Source organism: Stenella coeruleoalba (genome assembly GCF_951394435.1).
Source record: "Stenella coeruleoalba genome assembly, chromosome: 14".
Lineage (NCBI taxonomy): Eukaryota > Metazoa > Chordata > Mammalia > Artiodactyla > Delphinidae > Stenella > Stenella coeruleoalba.
In genome coordinates, this window is record NC_137160.1 from 18,801,403 (window position 1) to 18,827,349 (window position 25,947).

Genomic DNA, 25,947 nt, shown 5'->3' on the forward strand with positions numbered 1-25,947 from the left:
TACACTGTCAAGGTGTACAGTGAATGAGTCAAAGGCCTGGACCAGCCTGGCCTGAGACGATAGAATAAATCTCCAGCTGCGTTAGAGTGTTTGCCACGATGCTGAATGAGCCTGTGGCCCTGTTCGCAACAATGGGTGATGGATGAGCCAGAGTGACATCAAAACAGGTGGGAATATTACAAGGAATATTAACAAGAAGCTTGATGAAAGAGCCCCAGCAATCAAGTCCATGGGAAAGGCTTAATCCAAGTCATAAAGGACATTGTAGATGGGGATATCATTCCATCTGACCAATTTAAAAAGGCAGGCCATACTTGTACTGGTAACCTCAAAGTCTTCCTAATAAGCCCATGAGATAGTGTATTATTATTAGAATTAAAACTTGACCTTTGCTTTTTCCCAAATAATTGGGGGAATAGGTGACTATAATCTGAATTCTAGTCAATCACTGATTGCTCTCACTTAACTCTATATCACCACTATTCATAAAGCTGTTATTGATCATAATCTTTCAGAGAAGAATAAGGATTAGTTATGTTGATATGATCTTTGACGTTTAGGAAAAGGATGAAGTTAAATGGCACCTGAGGCCATGGGAGAATTTCTTGTAACTCTGTCCCAGTTCTCCCCTCCCTTCCCCTCCTCTCCCCTCCTCTTCCCTCTCTCCCTCCTTTCCTTCTTTTCCTTCTGTTTCCCGCCTCTCCCCACTTTCCTCTCAATTATATTTAGTCGTCTACTCCTCCCCTTCCCAGCTCATCCTCCTCACTTCTGACCACAGGCTCCTGTGGGCATCACTTCGCGTCTCTGGTATCACTCAGGGCTCAAGTTATGATTGAGCTTTTAACGGTCCTGACTCTCTTCACGCAGAGAGATTCACCTGCCTCTGGGACCAGAAACTTGTGCTTCCTGCAGGGCTGCTCGCCTGAGATGGGACTAAGGCAGGATGGGAGCAACCATCCTAGACTGTGGAGTCATCCACATGGTAATGGTAGCAAAATATTGAAACAGTGATCTGCTGAGCTGCTAAAATTAATAAGAATGTTTAATAGACACAAGCAGGCTATGTCCTAGCGTCGACGTTCCTTTTTTCCTGAAATAAGAAATCCATTTCCATCTCAAACTAAGTATGAAAGTCACTTTCCTTGCCAAAAATAAAAGCAACATCAGACCGCCATCTTCTCTCTTCTGTAGCAGGCAGAACACATTGCACAGGGCAGAACACAGAGGCAACTGGCCATGCCAACAAGACAGAGCTCCGAGTAGAGAGAGAAAGATGTGATGGAGCTGCGGCATCATGCAAGTAGCAGAAGAATAAATAACTGATGTCAAGCTTTTGGCAGAATAGGTGTTGGAAGAAGCCAACTCTTTTAACGCCATTGATAAAAGCTGTACTTGTATCAACACTGGGCAACTGAATGAGAAGAGAATGCAAGGTCATGTAATACAATGTAATAAGGCATCAGATAGATGGGAATGGCATCCCAGCATGGACCTATGTGTGACAAAAAAGAAAGTGGAAAATGTAGAAGAACCTTAGGCAAAAGAAGAGAAATCTAAGTCCTGATCAGAAAAGCGATGATTTCCTAGTACTTGCTGATGGTTCCTTAAATGACATGAAATTAGACATTGATATTAGAACCCCAATCCGGGTCACTTGTAGTTTTAGGTATATAATTATGCTTAAGATTATTCTAGAGCAGATCTTCTCAAACTAGGCTACACTTTAGAAACACCAAAGAAGCTCTTAATTTCCAGGCCCTACCTCAGAACAGTGAAGTCAGAATATCTGGGAGTGTTGCCTGACCTCTGATTTTTTTTTTTTTTTTGTACATTTCCAGGTGATTCTGTCAATATTGGGAACCACCATTCAAGAATAAAGAGTATTTTGATTTTATTCCACAGTGTGGTCCACAGTTTGGACCTCTTCAATAAACTTTGATTGTTTTCATCAAGCAGTGAGTGGAGCAATGCTTTCCAAAGCGGGACCCACGGAGCACCAGTCATTTGAGATGTTGGAGAGAATAAAGGACTCTTTGGTCAAGAAGTCCAGGATGGCTCTATACTATACTTTAACCTTGATGATTCACAATGCTTATTAGCCTATTAAAGAATCTGGGGCTTCCCTGGTGGCGCAGTGGTTGACAGTCCGCCTGCCGATGCAGGGGACACGGGTTCGTGCCCCGGCCCGGGAAGATCCCACATGCCGCGGAGCGGCTGGGCCCGTGAGCCATGGCCGCTGAGCCTGCGCATCCGGAGCCTGTGCTCCGGAACGGGAGAGGTCACAGCGGTGAGAGGCCCGCGTAACAAAACAAAACAAAAACAAAACAAAACAAAACAAAACAAAAACAAATTTAATCTGCTTGCTGCTTTCTTGATATTGTTCACAATAATCGTTGTATCTGCCCTTCACTTTCTATTCCTGGTGCTCTCCCAGAATCAGGGGTTTCTTTAAACCTAGACCATTTTATAGCCTCATTTATTTTTTCCCTTCCTCCAAGCATCCAAGTCAGTAGTAACAGATTAATTAATAACAATATCCATTTGGGGATATTATTGTCTCCTTTCAAAATTTCCATTGTCTCCCCAAGTAATTATTACATCATTAGTAATAGTGTTTCCCTACATTATTACTAATTGTAAATACTATTTAAGTAGTAACTATTACTACTTGTTAATTATTACTAATAATTAGTAATGAATTATTACTAACGTTTGTTGAGTACCCACTATGGGCCAAGCTCCATGCTAAGCATCAAAGGTACAAAGACAGTAAGACAAGACTTGGTCCTCAATGACATTACAGAGAAGTGAGCAGACAAAGGGTCGCTATACAGTGGGCAATGGTGACATTTTACAACATGACATATGAGTGTTTGTAAACACGGATGAGAGCGTGTGTGTGAGTGTATGTGTACACACATATATACAATTGATTTTCCCTGGGGAAGGAAGACTCCCAAGAGGCACCATTTAATCGAGTGCTTACCTAGCAGACTTGACTGCAGGTAAATGGAAGTGCTAGGTTAACCTGGGCTTGTTTTCCCTTTCCATTTGGGTCCCAACCTATCCCACTTAAATTAGATCTCAGTAATTTTCCCACCATGAATCCAATTGCTTTACTCCCCATTTTCCAAATATGCTTTGCTGGCATCTGGACTTTTGCTCAGTCCACTTCCTCTGCTGATAATGCTCCCTTCCACCACTTTCTTCTTTGCAATTCATTGGTTCAAAACACAAGTGTTAAGCCCCTACTAGCATCTGCACATTTTGTGTACTGAGGTGCTCCTCAAAGCAAGATTACTGATAATGAAGGCGGTCAATAGCTACCAGTAAGCTTGCACACATCTATGTCAGTGAGGCATTGTGTTTGGCTATAACAGAGACTAAAATGTAACAGCTGAAATAAGACATTTATTTTTCTTTCACATAGAAAGAAATCCAAAGGTTGGCAGTCTATAGCTGGCATGGCCAAAAGAAACCTTGGCTCATTCTAGTTCTTTGTCTGTAGTCCCAGTGGTCAGAGCTAAAGTGCTCTGGTAGCAGCCTCCATGAGATCAAGAAAGGAATTGAGGAATTCAGGATGATAAAAGAAAACTGAGAATTAGGGAGGTGCATCGCAGGGAGAAAGCACAATCAAGAAAAGAAGGATGAATAATTTCACTGAGTAGGTACTTACATGTTAAACCTTCTCATTTGCACTGGCAGGAGTTAGTCACGAGCATAGTATTTTTTTTTTTTTTTTTTTTTTTGCGGTATGCGGGCCTCTCCCCGTTGTGGCCTCTCCCGTTATGGAGCACAGGCTCTGAACGTGCAGGCTCAGCGGCCATGGCTCATGGGCCCAGCCGCTCCGCGGCACGTGGGATCCGTGGGATCTTCCCGGACCGGGGCACGAACCCGTGTCCCCTGCATCAGCAGGCGGACTCTCAACCACTGCACCACCAGGGGAAGCCTGAGCATAGTATTTTTAAATAAAGGCTATAATAGATCCAAAAGGGAATATTTAATGTGGTTTTAGATAGTTAGCATGTAATAATTTCTTCCTGCATTAATCCCTTGGGTAATGAACGTTAACAAAAACAACCCCAAAAGATATATAATCTGCAAACATCTGTAATTGATGTTTGTGATCTGTGAACACAGTGTTAGTTTAGGGTAGACTGAAAAGAACAATCATTAAATGAAGGCTTCCAATGCTTGCACTTCTTTAATAGAAATGTTCTAAGTAAGAAAGACAATCTCTTTGTACTTCTTTGGTAAGGAAAACTGAAATGCAAAGTGTCAATAAAAGCATGGGTATTGGTTAAGCAGAAAAGCTGAATGTCTTGAGTAAAGATGTGTTTCTTGCATGAATAATTTCCAAACAATCTGCTAAAGGAGTGATTTTGTATCAAGCTGAAACCCCAAACCAGCATCATTTTAATTTGCCAAGCACCTGTGAAGGAATACAGCTGCAAGGCCATGGGAAAACAATAGGAACTGTGACAGTTCATTAATATAAACCAGCAACTAGATTTATTTAGAAAAGTCATTGATATAGAATTACCCTGGAGGATGCAATGACATTCCTGAAGCAGACCAGCAAGCAGCTAACTAAGATTATAGATGTGTGCACATCATTTGAAACCGAACAGTAATTTGGTAACTATTACGATTTATTGTATACGTCAAACAGAATAACAAATGTATAAAGAGCCAGTGATTGCTTAGGTGTGTGTTGTGTTCAGTTGTTTGGCTTTTTTTGCATGCAAGGTTATTTTGTCCTGGAAAATCAAGATAATGGTGTTGCCTCTAAAGTGATTACTTTTGTGTATATGTGCATAGAAGGAAAATATCAAAGTACACGTTCTTGTCTAACTACTCTGAGCCTTAATATAACGCTGATATGAAGCTAAAGAAGTTGTTTATTGCAATCAAGTCATCACAGTCTTATGTTGATGGTGACTGCAAATATTTCAGGTATGGTAACTCATAAGCAATCTGGCTTGCAGAAAATGAAAGATATCAACAGATCCGGAGGCAGAGAAATAGATCTGCTAACCACTCACTTTTACTGCAAACAGTAAAATGTAACCCTAGAAAATGGGAGCAAAGCAAGATTCTTCTTTCATATACTTAAAGCATCTGGGAAAATCTCAGCATCTGGCACAAAAGCAATAAGCCTGTCCACTGAACTTGTTCCCAGCCATGAGACAGGCAACATTAGCCAACAATGTGGGAGCAAATGAGAAGAATGTCCCCACACCTCCAACGTTTCCTCTTTAAATGCAAAGGAAATCAACAATCCTCCAGCTAATTTCCTTAGATGGTTTTCTTAAATCTTTCACCACCAGTAGTAGTCAGCATCCCTGGTACTGTTGTAATCATGGGAAACTGATTGACTTGAACTGCTGGTCGTAAAGAGTTAAAGTTTAGAGCGACCACCGAGGACTTAATGAGTGCGTAGTGATGAGTAAGGACACCTTAACGATATTGCCAACCACTGGGTCCCAGGGCCCTTCTTATGAGCGCCCTGTAGAGGTGATCACGGTATGCTGGAGTTGGAAAGAGACATGGGAAACGTACAAGGTACATGTGTATAAACTGCCACTGAGAGGTAGGGGGTTTACAGACCAAAAGCATATTGCTGGCCCTTTAAAGCACTGTCTTCATTCTTAAGATAATAAAGCTCTTTTTTTTTTTTTTTCATCCTGAACAAAGCAAAATGATCTCAAATCCAGGAAAGATCTGATTTGAAACAGAAAAACCTGGGGTTTGGGAGGGGAAATCCATTCAGAGACTATTTAAATGTATGATTCTAAAGAGGGGCTCATTTAAAATCTCAGGAATTGAAAACATATTAAATTATTTGTGCTACAGGGTTCTTCATTTTAGCATTACTCTCACCCCTTTTTCAAATCCTCGGATTCTAAAAGACTTTTTTAGTGTTTGGAGCTGCAAAGTACATGATGTGATGGGAGAACATCCAAGGGCTGGTTCTCATTTTGTGAAATTCTCTAATGGCTCTGCTCAAAAATACAACCTTCCAAACAAACGCCAGCATTTTTTGTTGTTGTTTGTTTGTTTTTCACATCATGAATGAAAAGCATTCTGAAAACAGGAAGCAATTATAAAATTCTCCAGGTTCCCCTGTAACAATAGTGCTGAAACATTCAAAACAAAGGCAAATAACATAATAAGTAAGTGAAAGATGCTGAATTTCCTGTAAGGCCCACATGGGCTTTGGGCCTTCAAAGCAAGTTGACAGGGCACCCATGTGAATTGAGGCAACTGCCCTCGTTTTTGCTAGGTCAGTCCCACACTGTTTGCGTGAGGCAAACGTTGTGTCTGGCTCATGTGTGAGAATGCAAGTCCTGGACGACAGGTCCGCCCTTCACAGTTGTTGTTGACAAGTGTTTTGAGGAAAGAAAACAGAGGTTGAAATCTAGAAACTTAGAAAAAAAAATTGGTAGATGGATATATTCTATTTAGCTCTTACTTGTAAATTAGTTGGCAACATTGAAAAGTTGGGACTTCTGCATTAAAACCTGGATTTCCAGCTTTTCTTGAAAAATTAGAAGATATGATACTTGAGACCACAACTCTTTACCACAAGTTTATCACATCAGGGGAGGGGCAGTCCTGCTCAGGTGGGGCAGAGGCTCTCTGCTTATCTTTCCAGATGATTCACCGGGCCTGCTGATTCCAGCTATTCACACGTGCTACTGGGTCAGGGATAATCAGTGAGGTTTATTCCAACCCTCAGGTCTCCAAAGATGACCCAGTGCCCTAAGCAAGCCCAGCTACGTAATTGTAGGGCCCACTGCAAAATGCAAACACTTTTTGTTCAAATATTATTAAGAACTTTAAGATGATGACAACAGAGCATTAAACCAAATATGGGTACCTTATAATCAGGGGCCCTATGTGACTGTGTGAAGCCAGCCAGTCCAGGACTTAAGAAAAGCTTTGGATCTCAGGGCCACCTTTGTTTCACTCTGACAACTTAAGAACTGTATTGAGTGGTTTTCCTGAAAGATAAAAATTTCTGAAAAAAGTGAATTCTGAAAGGACCAAAAGCCCACAAGGGATTGTAAAGCAAGTAAATTTTCACAGCATTCAAGTGAGAAAGCAGTGATATCTTAAGGACTTTTTTGCTTGCTTGTAGAAAGTTTAAAAAATCAATGCTATTAAAAAATTATTATTTTAGGGTTTCCCTGGTGGCACAGTGGTTACGAATCCACCTGCCAATGCAGGGGACATGGGTTCGAGCCCTGGTCCAGGAAGATCCCACATGCCGTGGAGCAACTAAGCCTGTGCACTACAACTACTGAGCCTGCGCTCTAGAGCCTGTGAGCCACAACTACTGAGCCCTCTTGCCACAACTACTGAAGCCCGCACGCCTAGAGCCCATGCTCCGCAACAAGAGAAGCCACCTCAATGAGAAGCCCACGCACTGCAACGAACAGTAGCCCCTGCTCATCGCAACTAGAGAAAGCCCGCGCGCAGCAACTACGACCGAGCACAGCCAAAAATAAATAATAAAATTTAAAAAGATAACTATTTTAAAATTCTAAAAGTAGTACATCTAGGTGGGAAACATTCTGTCATATAAAAACATGTAAAATGAAAAGCTAAAATCTTTCTTCAGGGACTTCCTGGTGGCGCAGTGGTTGGGAATCCACCTGCCAATGCAGGGAACATGGGTTCGAGCCCTGGTCCAGGAGGATCCCACATGCTGTACAGCAACTAAGCCCGTGCGCCACAACTACTGAGCCCGCAAGCCACAACTACTGAAGCCCAAGTGCCTAGAGCCCTGCTCTGCAACAAGAGAAGCCACTGCAAAGAGAAGCCCACGCACCACAACAAAGAGTAGCCCCCACGCGCTGCAACTAGAGAAAGCCTGTGTGCAGCAATGAAGACCCAACGCAGCCAAAAATAAATAAAATTTAAAAAAAAAATCTTCCTTCATTCTCTCTCAGAGCTTCACATTCAAGTTGCTCCTTACAGATCCTTGTTACAGATCAGTTTTTACATATTGTTCTAGAAATTTCCTACATGCATTTATTTATCATAGTGGGATTCTACTATATAGATTTAACACCCAAACTCTAAAAAGTTTTTAATGTACCTTAGAGAACATTCTATTATCCGTACATGAGAATTATCTTAATCTCTTAAACCACTGTGCACTATTCCATTTCCTAATCAAATCTGAAAAGAGGAACATCACATTGTTTCCATTATTTTTGTTTGTTGGTTTCCTTTGCTGTTATACATGCTCACTGTTAAACTAAATATGTTCTTTGCCCAAGATGCTATCTCCCTAGATTTTCTCACGGTCCTATTTTCCATAATTTGGATTCAACTGTCAACTTCTCAGAGTGAACCTCCCTCTGTTACTCTTTTTCTTAATTTATTTCACAGCACTTCTCATCATCTGAAATTATATTTCTTTATTTGTTCATATAAGTTGCATGAGGGCAAGGTTTTGTCTGCCTTTTTGGTATCCCCAGTAGAGACACCCATACTTGGTCACATATAGGGACTCAGGAAATATTTGTTTAATAAACGAGTAAAACCATCACATACATGTTTTCTCTGTAGGATAGAGTTATAAATGTCGTAACGCAAAAGCAAAGGCTACGTGCATTAATTTTTATTTAGATAGTGGGAAATTGCTTTACCAGGATTGTACCAATTTATATTCCTGCTTACATTCCTGTTTCCTCTCACTCTTGCCAGCATCATTTTTAGAATACTTTTCAATCTTCAGCAAGTTGTTTTATTTGCATTTCTTTAAGTATGATCTGTATTAGTATGCAGGGCTAGTTTTCTGCTGTATGAAGTTTGGAAGGAAGGGGGCAAAAGAGACCAGAAAAATCTGGTAAAATTACAAGTTTCCTTGCTATGGAATTCTCCATGAACTACTGAATGGATCTGGGTATTTAATGCTGCCACACTTGTGCAGTGGCTGTCCCTTGAGCCTGGAGAATTCATCATTCCTCCTCTCCTATCAACGTCCCATGAATTCTTCACTCAAGGACCAGCTCAGAGGCCATTTTCCTCAAGAAGACTTTTTCTATCCCCCTTCTCCCATCTCACCCAGTCAGAATTAACCACCCCTTCTCAGTGTTCCCACAGCATGTCACCGGTCACCTTATCTGGTCTGATTTATAGCCTGCATTGCGGTCCAGCCAGTTGAGGGCATGCCTGACCACCCCCTGTGACTATCTGGTTCTTGTATGTTGGAAGAAGGTCATATCTGTAATTCCTCCATATATGAATGTCTTCAAATGATGACATGATTTGGCATTTTGAGACCAAGGAACACTTCCTCTCTGCAGGCAGTCAGTTGACTGACAAGCCCCCAAGCTCCCAGTCCACTCTTCGTAGAGCACCACCCACCTAACCTGGCCCTGGATGGCTCTGCCCAGGCTCTGAGATAAGCAGAACAAATACAGTAGCAGGTCAGCCCCGATGTCACCAACCCCCCTCTCCCAACCCTCCCAGTCATGAGGAGTCATTTTCAACCCACCTGGGGCTTTTGCCAGCACTTTATCTGGGTCACCCATATCTCGTCAAGTATGGGCAAACAAAACCACAGTGCTTTATCAGGAGTTGTAATTCCTTACATCTCTCTTATCACCTAAGATTACCCAGCCCTACCAGAGCCTTAGGGATCTGGTGGAGGATAACAGGACCTTCTGGTAGCAAGTGGTCTTATCACCCTCATAGCACTTGAAGGCTTGGGGGAGGTTTCATTTCCACCCTGGTAATTTTCCTGCTATACTCTCAACTTTTCTAAAAGGCCTGGCTTTATAACATGGTTTAACTGTCGTTAGGAAACTTCTTGCATCAAAATTCTACAGCAGTTATGTCTGAAGCATATAATACTACTACCAATCGCTGTGATTTTGCAAGGGTTTCCTATGTTTCAAACTCCAACAACATCTCATTCCATCTTCACAACTACCCTGTGAGAAAGATAGCACTGCTGTTTTATAATGAGGAATCTGTGGCTCAGGGCGGGGAAATGATTCCTCCAAAATCACACAGCTTTTAAGTGTTGAAGCAGGAATTTGAAGCTGGGTCTTTAAAGCCAAACTTCCACATTGTGCTTGGAAAGAGGCAGTACTGTGTGGTGGTTGGATACTAGATTCTAGAACCTGGCTGCCTGAGTTTGAATCTTGACTCTGCTACTTACTAGCTGTGTGACTTTGGACAAGTTCCTTACTTCTCTGTGCCTCATTCCTTATCTGTAACATGGGATTAATTACAGCCTCTATTTCACAGAGTTGGGAAATAAAATGTTTATGTGTGTATATGTATGTGTGTGTACACTTGGGTCAATTTCTACTTTATAAATGATACCTATTAATAATTCTATTTCCATTATAACTGCTGCCTCTCTGAAATTTGGCAAAGGGGAATTGAACAATTATTCCAATGACTCAAAAATTAAATATAAGGAAGATAGGAGAAAGATATAAGACAAGAAAACACTGTTTACTTGTTTCACTGTCTTTGTTCTTTCTTCTGTTTTTCCTTTTTCTGGAAGTGTATCTATCTCCCTTTTTGCCTTGATAATAGAAGTCTGTCCTTCTTTTGACTTTCCACCCTAGAATGCTCTTTACATTGAAAAAATGTTACAACACACTGAAATGTAACTATTTACTCATTCCTGTACTTTTCTCCTTTCTCTCTGTCCTTCACATTCACATGTATAAAGACACATAAAGGCACACATGTACACACACACACTCTTACCTTTTGTTGGCATCTGAACTCAGGCTACTCCACTCCCACAGAGGTGCGCGTGTGCGTGTGTGTGTGTGTGTGTGTGTGTGTGTGACAGACAGAGACAGGAATCAATTCCTCACTCTCAATTCCTTGTTTATCACTGGTGTGGTAGCTTGCCTTTCATGAAGTTAAATATTTGTCTTACTCAAAAACTCCTACACTCTCAGGGTTGGGAGGGATTATAAAAGTCACCTAATCCAACCACCTTTCTGATGTTTGACTCACCTCTACTGGCTACGTGGCAAAAGAGCCTATATTTGAATATTCCCAATGACAAGAAGTTCACTAGCTCCTAAGGTAGCCAATGCCATTCTTCCCATCTTGTTAAAATCCATAGTCAAAGATGGCACTAATGCTAACTCTCATGCTAATAAGGAGCATCTTTTGAATTAAGATTTAAAGCCATTTTGGAAAGGAAAAGCTATTTTCAACATGTCTGAGAAAGGATTAATGTCCCGACTCTTCAAGAAGAATTTAGAAATCATATGAAAGTGACAAACACTTCAACAGGAAAAATGGGCAAGGTATACATAAGTAATTAACAAAGGAAGGAATACCAATGGCTAAAAAGTATGTGCAAGACATTCAACCTCAGTAGTAATCAAATAGATGCTATAAACACAACAATAATGAATCTTCTGTTAGATTTGAGAAGCTATGGTAAAGATAAACTCTGAGGATACTCAGTATCGAGGATGAAGGTGTGAATGGGGGAAAGGGTGGTCTCCATCATAACTGGGGGTAGACTGTAAACTGATAAAAGATGACTTATCTAAAGAATCTGAAAAATAACAGATATATGTATATGTATAACTGAAAAACAGTAACTCTTCTAAAAGGCTATTTAGCAATATGGATCAATATTAAAAATTCCCACAGAAATCTCACTTGTGGGAATTTATCCAAGAGATTTTTCTCAGCAAACAATCTTCTATTTAAGAATGGAAGTGATGGGTACATAAGTGGAAGAAGTGAACATCACTTGGGTCCTTAAGACACAACAAGACACATTTTCATTTGCACTCGAGTGTCTTGTCCCTTCTCCTGGCTACAGTTAATCCCTTCACTGGTACCTTGGATCTCATCCTTTGTTAGGCCACAAGATCATTTTTCTTTCAATACCAGGTCACCCCACCTTGTCCTAATCTCACTCCAGATGTTCTATTTCTGTACACGGTTCTTCAAAGGTGTTGCTAGCCCTCTCCAGCCCTGACCCAGCCCACTCACTTGTAACCCTGAAGAGCATGGATGAAAGTCAGGGGCAAGATGCATCAGGAGAGGGAATATAATACACTCATCAAGAGCTCAAGCCATGGACCCAGTCTTACAGAGTTAGTATCCTGGTTTCATCATTTACTATCTTTGCCTTAGTCTCTCCATCTATAAAAAGCTCCACATGCAGGGACTCGCAGCTTGATCAGTGGAAACAAGGGGTATTTGTTGAAACCAATTAGTGGCAATTGTTTAATAGCACACCTGCCTAAGGCAGCATTAACAACTGAGGCAAACAAAAAGTTCACCAAAAAAAATTTTAATGAAGATGTGGAAGATAATACGCCCATAGGATGCTTTGCAAAGCTCTAACATATTCTTGAGAATCTCTGGGCTATATGCATGCCCAAGGCTGTGAACATGTCCAGGGCTGTGTGATACCCAGGGAGGACCTGAGAAAGCCTAAACTCTCACCTCTTGCTAACCTTGAGGCTCTGTGCAAGGAGGAAGTAAAAGCTAAGGCAGAGTTGTAAACTGCCTGCCTGAACATTAAAAGGCATGCCCCAACACATGGAGCCTCTCAATAAAGCCTGGCAAACTTATTGGTTCCAGGCATTTAAGGAATTTCTATACAAGCATCAGCTGACCACTAATCTAATCAAGCAGAAACTGCAGTGGCCACAGTGAAAAACAATACAGACTTACAGAATTAATTCAGGAAACCCACAGAAAAAACAAAAGGCAACAAAAACGAACAGCAAGACCAGCAAACCCTGGAGTGGGTGTAAATATGATTTCCAGAGTTGCCACATGATTTCAAATGTCAAATTTTCAACAAAAAAATTATGAGACATGTAAAGAAACAGGAAAGTATGGCCACACGCAGGAAGTTACATTCACATGAAAAAGTAAACAGCACTGGTAAAGGTAACTACATAGGTAAATATGAAAAGCAATATTGAGATACTTTTTGTTTGTAACCATTTTTCTCCTATCTGATTTAAAAGACAACTGCGTAAAGCAATAATTATAAATCTATGTTGATAGCATGTAATACATAAAAATGCAGTTTGTATGACAATATTAAGTGCCATGCTAAACCAGTCCTGTATGACAATATTAGCACAAAGAAGGATGGAGGGAAGAGGCTCTATAGCTGCAAAGTTTTTCTACACTGTTAAAATTAAATATTTATTGATCTAATCTAGATTGTTATGTTAATTTTAATCTCCAAAGCAACCAAAACAAATTTTTTAATTATAATAAAAGAAATAAGGGAATTAAAATGGTATACTAGAAAATATGTATTTAACATAAAAGAAGTCAGTAATAAAGGAATAAATTAAAATACATAATAAACATAGCAAAATGGTAGACAGGAATCCTACTTTATCAATAATTACATTAAATGTAAATGGATTAAACACTCCAGTCTAAAAGCAAAGACTGGCAAAATTGATTTCTTTTTTTAAATTATCCAGCTATATGCTGTTATAAGAGACACAATTTAGATTTAAGGACACAAATAGACTGAAATATATGAAGCAAAAACTGACATAATTGAATGAAGAAACAGATAATTCAGCAATAATGATTTGAGACTTCAATAGCCCACTTTTAATAATGAATAGAAAAATTATACAGAAGATAATCAAGGAAACAGAAGACTTGGAAAATACTATAAGTTTACCACTAAAATGCCTATACAAAAAAGAATACACTCACTACCAGAAATAAATATGAAGTGAGTTAAAAAAAAAAAAGATCTCAAGTCAATAGCCTACGCTTCCCTCTTAAGAGACTAGAAAAAGAAGAGCAAAACCAATTGGCAACACCCAGACCAATTCACATAGTCATTCTTTGTGAAATGGGACCCTGTAGCTAATGAAGATGACTATGCCTGATTTCCCAGATAGAAGGGTTATCTTTGACCTAGAAAATATCTGTATCTGTCTCCTGGATGAGGATTCACAGGTACCCCCTAACTGAGCAGACTGAAACCCTGGCTGTGGGTCACCCCAGGAATGTAGACATTCTCACCTTGCCCATTGTACTGGAGGCCCTGGAGTGGGAAGGCTTAGATTATCCAAGAGATCCAGATGTTACTGGAGTTCCCAGGGCTCATCAGGAATGATCATCTCCCACTTCTCAGCCGCAGTTGACCCAATAACCAGTCTTCTTGGGAAAGGGAAGAAATTTATATGATTCTTGGCCAGGTTGCATCTTTTCAGCAGCTGAAATTGTCCTCTCTCATTCCCTAATCAACTTAACCAAACAATTCAATCAACCGCTCAACCCACACCTACTACTGAAACAAATTTCCGAGTGGGTAACTGCTGAAGTGAGAAGTAACATGTCATAGGCTAAAATCCCTGGAGAACTGGCTTGCTTTATACACTGATAAAGTCACTGCTTTATACAGAACTGCAACTGCCCTTTCAAAAATCCAATGAATATTCCTTAGTACTCACATTTCAGGGTTTACTGTGGTTGGAATATACGCCTTTGAAATCTGTAGTGAAAGCTTTGTGATTGTTGGAGATGATACTCTCACTCCATTGTTCCCCTCCCAATGCTGAATCATTCATGAAAAGAGGAGAGGGTAAATGACATGGGCCTTTCTGGAGAACACTGCACAGCTCCTCAGGAACTCTGCTCTTGGGACCCTCCCAGAAAGCCCTGAAGGAAAAATCACAATGGGAGTGAGGTCATACGCTCATGGTATTACCTGTGCTATTATTATATATTATTGCTTGCAACTGTGCTGCTGTTTCAACTAAAAGAAACAGCTTGTTCTCTGAGAAACTGTGTCGTCTTTGAGATGATGTGAGTCATCAAACTCCCACAGTCCTAGGGGAGTGGAGATAAGAGTTTGTGTTTGTTGGCTGCTGTTTATCTGAGGTGGAGGGGAAAACATAGAGGGCAGGTAATACCTTTTTAAAACTGGGGGCTGAGGACTTCCCTGGTGGCGCAGTGGTTAAGAATCCACCTGCCAATGTAGGGGACACAGGTTCAAGCCCTGGTCCGGGAAGATCCCACATGCTGTGGAGCAACTAAGCCCGAGCGCCACAGCTACTGAGCCTGTGCGCCACAGCTGCTGAAGCCCGCGCACCAAAGCCCGTGCTGCACAACAAAGAGAAGCCACTGCAATGAGAAGCCCTCGCACCGCAACGAAGAGTAGCCCCCGCTCGCCGCAACTAGAGAAAGCCTGCGTGCAGCAACGAAGACCCAACGCAGCCAAAAATAAATAAATAAAATATTTAAACATAAATAAATAAATAATAAAATTGGGGGCTGGATAAACAATGCCAACTTCTCCAGCTCTGTGTGCAACACCTCTCCCTTTTATTCTGGAAGATTTTCAGCAACAAACAAATCCTTAGCAATTCTGACTAAATTTCCAACCATTAAAATAACATGTGAATGAAACAAAAGGAGCACACATTCTCACTACATATACTTTTTTGTCCAAGAGCAACAAAATGCATCTGTGTGTTTTCCACAGAAAAGAAAACACCTGGAAATGGTAGGAAAATTCTGGTGATCTCTTAAAATTTCCCAGACAAGGTTTTTCATATACAGATATGACTGGATGTGTATAATCTCTGTCATCTGGCTGCAAGTGTACCTATTCAGATTTTATACTTAAAAATCTGTCAAAATTGCCTTGGATTCAAAACTGAGGTCTTGATTTGTATGATACAACGTGCACTATCTGTACCTAGGATAGTACTTATCCTGATCAGGTCATAAATGGAAACTCACCTGGTCATTGGTGGCTTGCCTACCATTGATGGGTGTGTTCGACATCACTCACTCTTACCATATGGGAATCTTCCATGACAACTCCCTTACTCCACGGGAAAATAATCTGGGAGGGGCAGGGGGAAAAAAAAACTGTGGATAAGGTTGCTTTCTTAAAGAAAGGCCAGACCAAGAGCCAGCACAGCACTTCATATAACATATTGCTTGATTCAAATGAAGCACAGAAATGCAAAGGAAATTTTAGAATTTTCTAACACAAATTTCAGATAGAATGCTGTGAATTTTTATGGTAGAAAGGATTACAGCACGCATGTTTACCAAAATCCTTTTTTCCTCAAAGGGAAAAATTCCATATGTTTATATTTTACACTTATTACAAAGATAACATTTGAAATTACACATAGATCTTATTTTAAGGACAACAGTTCATGACAAAGAAGTTTCTGTGCAAGATAAATTTGATGGATAAAAATTCACTTAAAATGGATTTCTGTATTTCAAATTTACCATGGGATTTCTCCTACTGAGAAAGTACAAATAAACGGTTTGATTAACAAAAATGGAATTTGTGAAACATCATATCGCATGGCGGTGGAGAAGAAATGATGGTGCCTGACTGCCTGGATTCGAGTCCCATCCTTGGCTGTTCAATTTCGTCATCTTAAAATAGAGTTAATGGGGGCTTCCCTGGTGGTGCAGTGGTTGAGAGTCCGCCTGCCGATGCAGGGGACGCGGGTTCGTGCCCCGGTCCGGGAAGATCCCACATGCCGTGGAGCGGCTGGGCCCGTGAGCCATGGCCGCGGAGCCTGCGCGTCCGGAGCCTGTGCTCCGCAACGGGAGAGGCCACAACAGTGAGAGACCCGCGTAATGCAAAAAAAAAAAAAAAAAAAAAAAAATAGAGTTAATGGTAACAATGCCTAACTCTTAGAACTGTTGGAAGGAGTAAATAAACAAATAGTTGTAAAGCCCTTAAAACAATACCTGATACATAGAAACTGCCAAACAAGTGTTTGCTAAGTAAATAAGAAAGTTTTCAATGACACATCTACTCCAGAAAGTAGGGAAAACTTGTATATGACATCTGATTGTGTGTTAAGATGCCAATATGGGGGGTATATCATATATATTTTTATTATTTATTTATTTATCTTTGGCTGCATCGGGTCTTAGTTAAGGCACACGGGATCTTCATTGAGGCATGCGGGATCTTCCGTTGTGGTACGAGGGCTTCTCTCTAGCTGTGGTGTGCGTGTTTTTCTCTCTCTAGTCGTGGCGCGCAGGCTCCAGGGCTCGTGAGCTCTGTAGTTGTGGCGAGTGGGTTCCAAAGCACATGGGCGCTGTAGTTGGCAGCACGCGGGCTTAGGTGGGATCTTAGTTCCCCGAGCGGGGATTGAACCCTCGTCCCCTGCACTGTAAGGCAGATTCTTTACCACTTGACCACCAGGAATTTTTAAATTCCTAAATCTGCTCCCATATTTGAGTATTTCAAAAGACATCTCACGGACAGTAATAAGTCTTGGGCAAATTTTCCTACTGCACCCCTGAGGTGATTTTTACTATAATCATAAGTAATGATAGGTAATGCTCTTACAAATATTTATATTTAAGGATTGCAGCATGTTTTCCTATGGCCCAAAACACAATGTTGCATGCTTTAATGATAACAGAGTTGGATTCATTTATTTTGTTTGCAAGCCCTGCCTCCTTGCCTCGCCAACCACTCCCCCTACCTTTCCCATCATTACCTGAAAAATAAAGAGTGGAGGGAGGGGCAGAGAAAGAAAAGAAGTACTAAGCACAGAGGGAAACCAAACAGTTTTCAATAAATTGGTCTTAGCATTGGATTAAATATCAACATGACCAGAAAAATAAAATTTAAACATATATATTTCGTTTATCTAGACAGCATATCTCTGGAACTCATATATTTAAAACAAAATCCTCCAGTGGTCCAAGGAGACACCGGAATCCAATTCTCAGTCTCACCCTGGGAACTTGGAAGAATAGGGGACACTTCAGGACTTGGACGGAGTATGAGGGAGGAGCGTGAATCCTTTGCTTGAGGGGTTCAACTTGTCTTTTCTCCTTGTAAGAAGACTTTGTGGTCTTGTTGTGCAGATTTACTTTTCTTGGGGACACAGACCAAAAAAATGCCTTTCTATCCTTATGTGTTCACTCGTGAAAGAGAGACTTGTCCTGCAAAAACTGACCTGTTTCTAAAGTGAACAAGTGAGCAAAATTTAGGAACTTATCTTGAAAAACAAATTAGAAATTTTGTTTCTATACTATACTCAGCATGTAGAAATTATGATACAAAAATTCCCTTTCTAAACACAGGGTTGCTGGAATTGGACAAGGAAGGTTTCATTTGTGTACTCTTCTAAATAATGGCTTTCATGTCCAACTTCTATTTATCTTCAAGTTATTCACTCATCTAGACTTTTCTCATCCCTTCAGGCTTAACAAACTCATTCTTGTTACCTCTCATATAATCATTTCTCATTTTTGTCCTGTTGTAGTTTGTTGATTTGATTGCTTTTTTAAACCATATTTCCAAGCCAACGTTTTATTTTCGACATAAACCAAGGAAGGATAGGAGAAAAATAAATTAGTACAAAGAGGTACGTGGAAAACCAAGGAAGTTTTAGGGAAGTCACACTTCAACAGAAAAAAAGAAAGGAAGAATCTCTATGCGTGTAACTTCTGTTTTACAAAATCTATAGCTTTTGCATTACTGTAGTTTCCTAGGGCTGTTGTAAAAAAGTACTATAAACCAGTGGCTTAAAATAACAGAAATTTATTCTCTCACAGTTCTGGAGACTAGAGGTCCAAAATCAAGGTGTCAGCAGGGCCATTCACCCTCTAAAATTTGGGGTAGAATCTTTCCCTGCCTCTTCCAGCTTCTGTCAGTGGCCAGCACTGGCAGCCATTGGCTTGAGCTCCACCACTCCAATCTCTGCCTCTCTTGTCACATGGCCTTCTCCCTGTGTGTCTGTCTCCACATCTTCTTCCTTCTTCTTCTAAGGTCACCAGTCATATTAGAGTAAGGGCCCACCCCACTCTAGTATGACCTCATCTTAATTAAAATGATCTCTACGATGATCCTATTTCCAAATAAGTCATATTCAGAGGTACCGGAAGGTAGGACTTCAACATATCTTTGGGGAAGGAGGGGACACAATTCAACCCATAACAACTACTAATAGTGATAATAACCAAGACAGCATATGCTCTACATGTTGATCTCAATTTAATAATAACCATTTTCCTCCCTCATTTTATAGACTGAGTATCTTCCACTACAAGAGAGCAAGTCCTTGTCCCAGAGCTGATCAAGGGGAGAGTCAACATTTGAATAAAGACTCTAGAGCCTGACTCCTCACTGTAGCCTCTTATCAAAGGATGTGGTTTTACTATCAAGAACCCTTCAGCATGGGCTGGGTTTAAGTGCTTTATTAAGCCTTAAAGGTCTCTAACACTGTTAACATAACAAGTTGAACTATAAGAATAATAAATGAGGTGGGGAAGTAGGGTGCCTCTAAATGTCAATACCCTTTAATCACAGGCTCTGGAGTTTCAGATCTTACGGTTGGAACCGCCCTTGTGCCCACGATATAACCTGAAACAAAAGGTTTTGAAGACTTCCAGATTGCTTGAATGGTGCATATGTACTTTTGAGCTTTAAAATGCCCACCTACGCTTTTTCCAAGCCAGGAGAAAAAAATGTTGTTAAAATATTCAAAATACTATATTCCTAACCCTATTATATAGTACTTTATTGAATCTGAGATTTCTAAAATATTAATAATCACTTATATACAAACTTCAAAATTTTGTTTTATCAGCCTGCCACCTACACTGAGAATTTTTCTTTATTCACTTGATTTACTTAAGTACTTTATTTTAGAAAGGAAACTTTAACACTTTTGTAAATTGAAAACCAGTATTACATGCTATAAGTAGAAGTGTAACTTGTATTTATTTTTGGACATAAAAATGCGATTCAAGTAAACAACATCATGAAGTTTTTAAACTAAGAATAAATAATGAAAGTTTAAAGAAAAGGGAGTCAACTTTGAAAATGTACATCTGTAAATTAAGTTCCTCAATGAGAAGACCTGGAAGGGTGTAGGATCTGTCAGCAGTACGGGGTTTTTTTGACCCTGTGTTATGTGGTTCAAGATCAAGATGAGTACTACATCAATGGTAAGATTCATTTCTTAGTTTCGATGATAGTTGGCATTAAGAACCTGACATCCTATGAGCATATATTTGAAAACGGGGAAAGATACTTAACCACCTTCTCTGATAAAATGGATAATCAATACTAATTCCTAATCAAAATCATTTAGGTGACTTTGCTTCAACAAACTTGTATTTCAAGAAACCATATGAATACATCTGCAGAATCTATTTTTCTGATGGTATCAAAAAATGTCACCGGTGTCCCCAAAATGATCGAAAATGGGTTAATAAGGTACCCTGACAGTGGGTGCTGCTTCAGCCCCAGGATTATCCTGGCACATACACTCAGCTGGCCAGGCACCCTGAGGGTAACTCAGTGCCTTAGGGAGTGTGAGCCCTGAGGGGTACCTTCAGAGGCCCAGGGTACTTTATCCTGCTTCCTCCATCTCCATCTTTGACTCCTCTCTGACCATAGACCCTGCTCTGGCAGCCTAAGCAACTTCCAGCATATTCTCCAATATCAGTTCACATGCCACCATTGTCAGGTGCCTCAAAGCTGCATTCAAATGAATATCTTATTTTGTTAGAGGAAACAAGCTTTCAGTTATTACTTTTCTAGGTTTATAGTTATATCATTCATTGCTTCATTCAACTCAAGCACCTATTGTGCACCAGGCATGGATCAAAAGACTGAGTAAACAGCAATGAAGTTATACTATCCTTAAACGTATCTATATATGTTATATATATAAGTTATATTTGACTTCACTCTCCCTTTTTCTCCATCTTAGCTTACAGTCAGGAAGCAAGGACAAGCATTGAACACATAATCAATTATAAAGGTAATGTGCGTTGGGAAGTATAGGATGCTACGGTCACTTATAGCAGGAGACTAATGTATCTTGAAAATGGGGAAGATCTCCTTGCAGGAGTGACCTCCAGGTGATAATTGAAGAATGAGTAGGAATTTGCCTGATAGAAAGGGAAGAATGGCTCCTGAAACAAAGGAGAGTGTAAGAGATTATTAAGGGTTGTGTTAAAGAAGGGTCTGATCCTAAAGGCAAGGGGAAGCAGCTGAGAGCTAACTAAGCCAGGTACTGTCCTATACATTCTATTTGTGCTATGAGATTTAATTCTGATGACCACAAGGTAAATATTATTACCACAATTTTCTTAAATGGAAATTAAGTTTTTTAGGTGAAATTAGCATCATAAAACACAAAGCATCATAAGCTAAAATTCTGGCTCCATATTTTCTAAATAACTTAATCACAAAAATCCACTTTTTAGAAAAAATTCTAGCAATTTCCCATTAAAATGTGATAAATGTTTTTCATTTCAACAAAGAGCTTATAATTTTTTTAAATGAAAAGGACAAGAAAATTGAGATCCATGTACCCAAGGAGAATAGAAATTCTCTTTCTATAATTTCAAAATACTCCAAGTTGACAATGAAAAGAGTACGGCAAATTGTGCTTGAAATTTTTTTGTAGGTTTTTAATGATCATTGTAATGGACTACTGGAAATTCTTTTTTTGTGTGTTTGATGCATACAACAAGAGCTACAGTTAAATCAGTCAGATGCACAGTCCTCAAACCCTGTATGTGACACTCAGCCCTCCCCACCCTGTAAGGCTGCTTCAAAGCAAAGAGAAATAAATAATGCTAGGACTTGTTCCTTACTCTCAAATAGGATTTAGTTCCAAAACACTTTCACACATCTGTTATCACCACTTAGCCTCACAACCTCCTTTTCAGTCATTTTACCCTGTAAGGATACTGTTAGCGCCATTCTATGGATGAGAAAACAGAGTCACATGACTGCACGGGACTTTCCCAAGATCGCGAAGCTGCGACAGATTTAAAAGAGATGCAGATCTCAGAATCCTAACCTCATGATCTTTCCACTGGGGTTTCTCAGTCTCAACATTACTGAAATCTTGGGCTGGATGAATCTTTGTCCTGGGCATTATAGAAATTTCAGCAGCATCCCTGGCTTCTACCCACTAAATGCCAGCAGCAACCCCCTACCTCCAACCAAAAATATCTCCAGACATTGACAAATGTCCCTTAGAGGATAAAAATCACACCTTAGTTGAGAATCACTAAACTCAATGATTCTGCCTACAATGAATCCCTCTAAGAATGTGTATCTTGACTGTTACTGTTAGACAAGTATTTTTTTATGGTCTCCTTATTTGTATTACAGATGCATATTTTTAACAGTCCACTTTTCTTTCCACATAAAAATTAATGATTGCAAAATTAATATATGTCTTTGAAAAAAATTTGGAAAAAGAAATTCATAAACACCCCCTTAGAGAGAGCCACAGTTAACAGCTTGATGCATTTTTTTGGAGCTTATGCATATTAGTTTTGTATTTTTTAATAAAATTAATAATACTGAATAAACAACTTAATAAGTAGCATTTTCAAATCTCATTAAATATTTTCAAATAACTTTAAAGACTAGCTACCATTCCATTATATAAATACATTGCACATATAAATATATCACGTCTTATTTTGAAATTCTCGAAGTTCCATTATTATAAACAATTCTGTTGTGAACACTTTTGTATTGAAATCTTTGAGGATATCTCTGATTATTTCTTTATTCCCAAAGTTGAGTTACCAAGTTAAAGGAAATAGGTGGTTTATTGTCATATTGTCAAATCAAATTACACTCCCAATACAGAGAATAAAAGTACTCCTTTCCCCAAACCTCTGTCAACATTCAGTTGTCTGTTGTCACTTTTACCAATATTAGCATTTGAAATTTTTAATTGTGTTATTATTTAATTTGTCTATTTAGGGTTATGAGATAGAAGTTTTTTTTAATTCCTTTTTTCATAATTTTGTAAATTGCCTGCAGTACATGTTCTTTGTCAGTTTCTTCTATTGACTTACTCATCTTTTTCCTTCAAGAATTGCAAAGACTCTTCAGAATTAAAAAAACTGTAGTTGTTTATCAAAGACAATGTAATTTTTTTATTCAAATTTTATTTCTTTTAATTATTGGCAATGTCACTCGATTTTAATTAGGGGAAAAATTTTTTTAAATTCCATTTTGAATTGTATTACACCTGAAAATTGATGTGAAGGAACTGGTGATGGTATAATACTGAGCTTTCCTATCTATGAATATTGTTCTCTTCTTTTTTTTTAATGTCCTTCAGAAAAGCTGTCTTCTTCATAAAGGACTACATATATCTTAATTCCTAGCTTTATAATATTTTATTACCATCGAATAGGATTTAGTTTTCATTGATCTTGGTAACTGGTTATTTTTGCTATGTTCTCTCTCCTTTATCAGAGTCTTTAATTCTAAAAGAATATTGAGTCCTCTGCACACAGTGGGTATTTTTAAAATGATACTGACTTGCAGTTGTTAATATCTCAAGGCTTTTAAAAAGTTACATTAGCTGTTGGTCTGCGGGTGGTGTTTTAAGAAATTGCTTAAATTCATATTCTTTCCTTTTTGCATTATGCCATAGGGCACTTATATGACATAGTACAAATAACTCTGATAAAAGCATATTTAACAATAGGGCACATTGATACATTAAGAAATCTTCTACAATACAGTTTAATAAAAAAGCAACAAAACAGGAATCCGAAAACAGTTTTAGACATGTATACTAGTTTAGAAAGTAAATTTTGTATTACCTCCTTATTATGCTTATTTAAACACTGATGGATAAAACTGAAATACTAATTTATATAATGATATAGATTTTTATGTCAAATTCAGAAGTTGTCAAAATAACAGTATTTACTCCTTTTTAGGGGGCAGAGGATAAAGAAAGGCAAAAGTTTGGGGGAACTTTATTACTTATAATGTTGCCAGGTAGAGACCTTTTGATTAGTAAATCTAAATCTTTCCTAATTAGCACGTTTGACACTCTAAGTAAAGAGTGTGACTAAAGGGATTTTAAGAACTTGAAAGCAGTTAAGCCAGGCTAAGCATTCCTTTTGCAATCTCTAGACTTTGAAAATGCTTACTGTTGGAACACTTTTATTTTTCATACAGAGTGCAAAGATAAGGCAGCTCCCACTCATTACCATGGTACAGTTTTTATGATATTTATTGCCTCCATGAGCAGGTGCTGTAAATCACTGACAACCTGTGCAACCTTGAGTAAATCACCTAATCTCTCTGGACCTGTTTCTTCCTTCATTACAGGAGAAAGTTAGAATCAATGTTGCTAAGATTCCTTTTAACTTTAAAATTCTAAAAGTCTACAACTCAAAGTTGCATGGTAAGGGCTATCTTTTAGCATGTTATTTGTACTCTGCCAAAAAAAAAGAGATAAGAGTTCATAAAATCAAGAAGACTGCTTAAAATACAAAAGAAAAGGTTAAAAATGAGAACTCCGAGTTTTCATTTCAAGCTGTGATTGAGTAGCTGGTACTGGACTAGCTCTCCTACCACCACAAAACTAGACAAACATTCAAGACGTTGGAAAACAGGCAATACAAGGATGTGATCTTAGAGAGCAGAGTAAGTCACTATTGGAGCTCCACAGTCAATTGAGCCCTCTACTTCCAATCTGTGGTACATATTTGATACAAATAGAAATAAGTATGGTAGACCCACTGGAGTGAGGATGCAGAGGTCAGAGTTTGGAGCAGCTGGAGTGACTAGAATGTGCAAGGCAAGAAATAAATGGGCCCAGTGAGAGATCCAGAAGTCTGTGTTTCCCTAAAAGTTCTTGGCCAAGGGCACAGGGTGAAACTACTTGAGGCCTACCAGAGAGCAGCTGCTATAAGGCTAAGAGAGAAACTGACACACCAGAAGTTGAGTATTGCTAGGGAAGTTGAATTTCCTGCCCAGTCAGAGTGGAGAGATAAGTTTAACATCATGTAATATCCTTTGGTATCCAGTTGAAACATCAGCAGAGGAGTAAGGACCATGTCCTGAAGTAAATCCCACTTTAGATCTTCCCACCACAGGATAAAAGCAAGTCCCAGCAGGAGAGAGTCCCATCAGTTAAGAAAGGCTTAGGAAACATCTTGGGCTTTCCAAAGACCAATGCTGACAAAGTATAAGAACAAGCTTACACAGTGATATCAGCCAATGATTGAAGTTGCTACTAGAACAAAGATCAACACTTTTCAGAGGAAGACAACAAAATCCAGTACCATGTGCAATGTCCAGAATGGAATCAAAACTGCTATGATATGTAAAGACAGAGGAAAATGTAACCCATGGTCAAGAAAACAAAGTCAACAGAAATCAAACCTAACATGGCTCAGATGTTTGTTTAGCTGATAAATGTATTAAAGTAGCTATTATAAATACATTCAAAGAGCTAAAACAAAATATATTCAAACAAGTAAAGAGAAATATGATCTTATGATCATCCCAATATTTACAGAAAAATCATTTTTAAAAATGCAACATCCCGGGCTTCCCTGGTGACGCAGTGGTTGAGAGTCCACCTGCTGATGCAGGGGACATGGCTTCGTGCCCCGGTCCGGGAAGATCCCACATGCCGCGGAGCGGCTAGGCCCGTGAGCCATGGCCGCTGAGCCTGCGCATCCAGAGCCTGTGCTCCACAACAGGAGAGGCCACAAAAGTGAGAGGCCCGTGTACCGCAAAAAAAAAAAAAAAAGCAACATCCCTTCGTGATAAAAACTCATCAAACTAGGAATAAAAAATAACTTCTTCAATCTGAAAAATAACTCTCCAAAAAATAAATAAATAAACAAAACACAAAACAACAATAAAAAATCACTATAGCTAACATGATTAACAATGATAGATAGAATAGTTCTTGCTAACATCAAGAAAAGGCAAAGATACCCACTCTCACCACTTCAATTCAGCTTTGTACTGGCATCCTAGCCAGTGCAATAAGGCAAGAGAAAGAAATAAAAGATATACAGGATGGAAAACCATAAGCAAAACTGCATTTATTTGCAGATGACATGATGTCTGTGCAGAAAAATAGCGAATCTATAAAAAATCTACTAGAACTAGTACATGAATGCAAGGCCAAT

General features: G+C 39.2%; 1 protein-coding gene across 4 annotated transcripts in view; it reads right to left on the minus strand.

Moving 5' to 3' along the window:
* Positions 1-25,947, minus strand: part of LOC307197211 (uncharacterized protein) — a 471,902-nt gene that overhangs the window by 362,927 nt on the left and 83,028 nt on the right. For 2 of the 4 annotated variants that reach the window (XM_079942947.1, XM_079942946.1), the window contains exon 2: positions 15,757-15,862. The gene's annotated coding sequence lies outside the window, so the exon portion shown is untranslated. Of the gene's footprint in view, positions 1-14,462; positions 14,942-15,756; positions 15,863-25,947 lie in introns of those variants that run through there. The other 2 variants (XM_079942945.1, XM_079942948.1) reach the window with 2 other exon arrangements.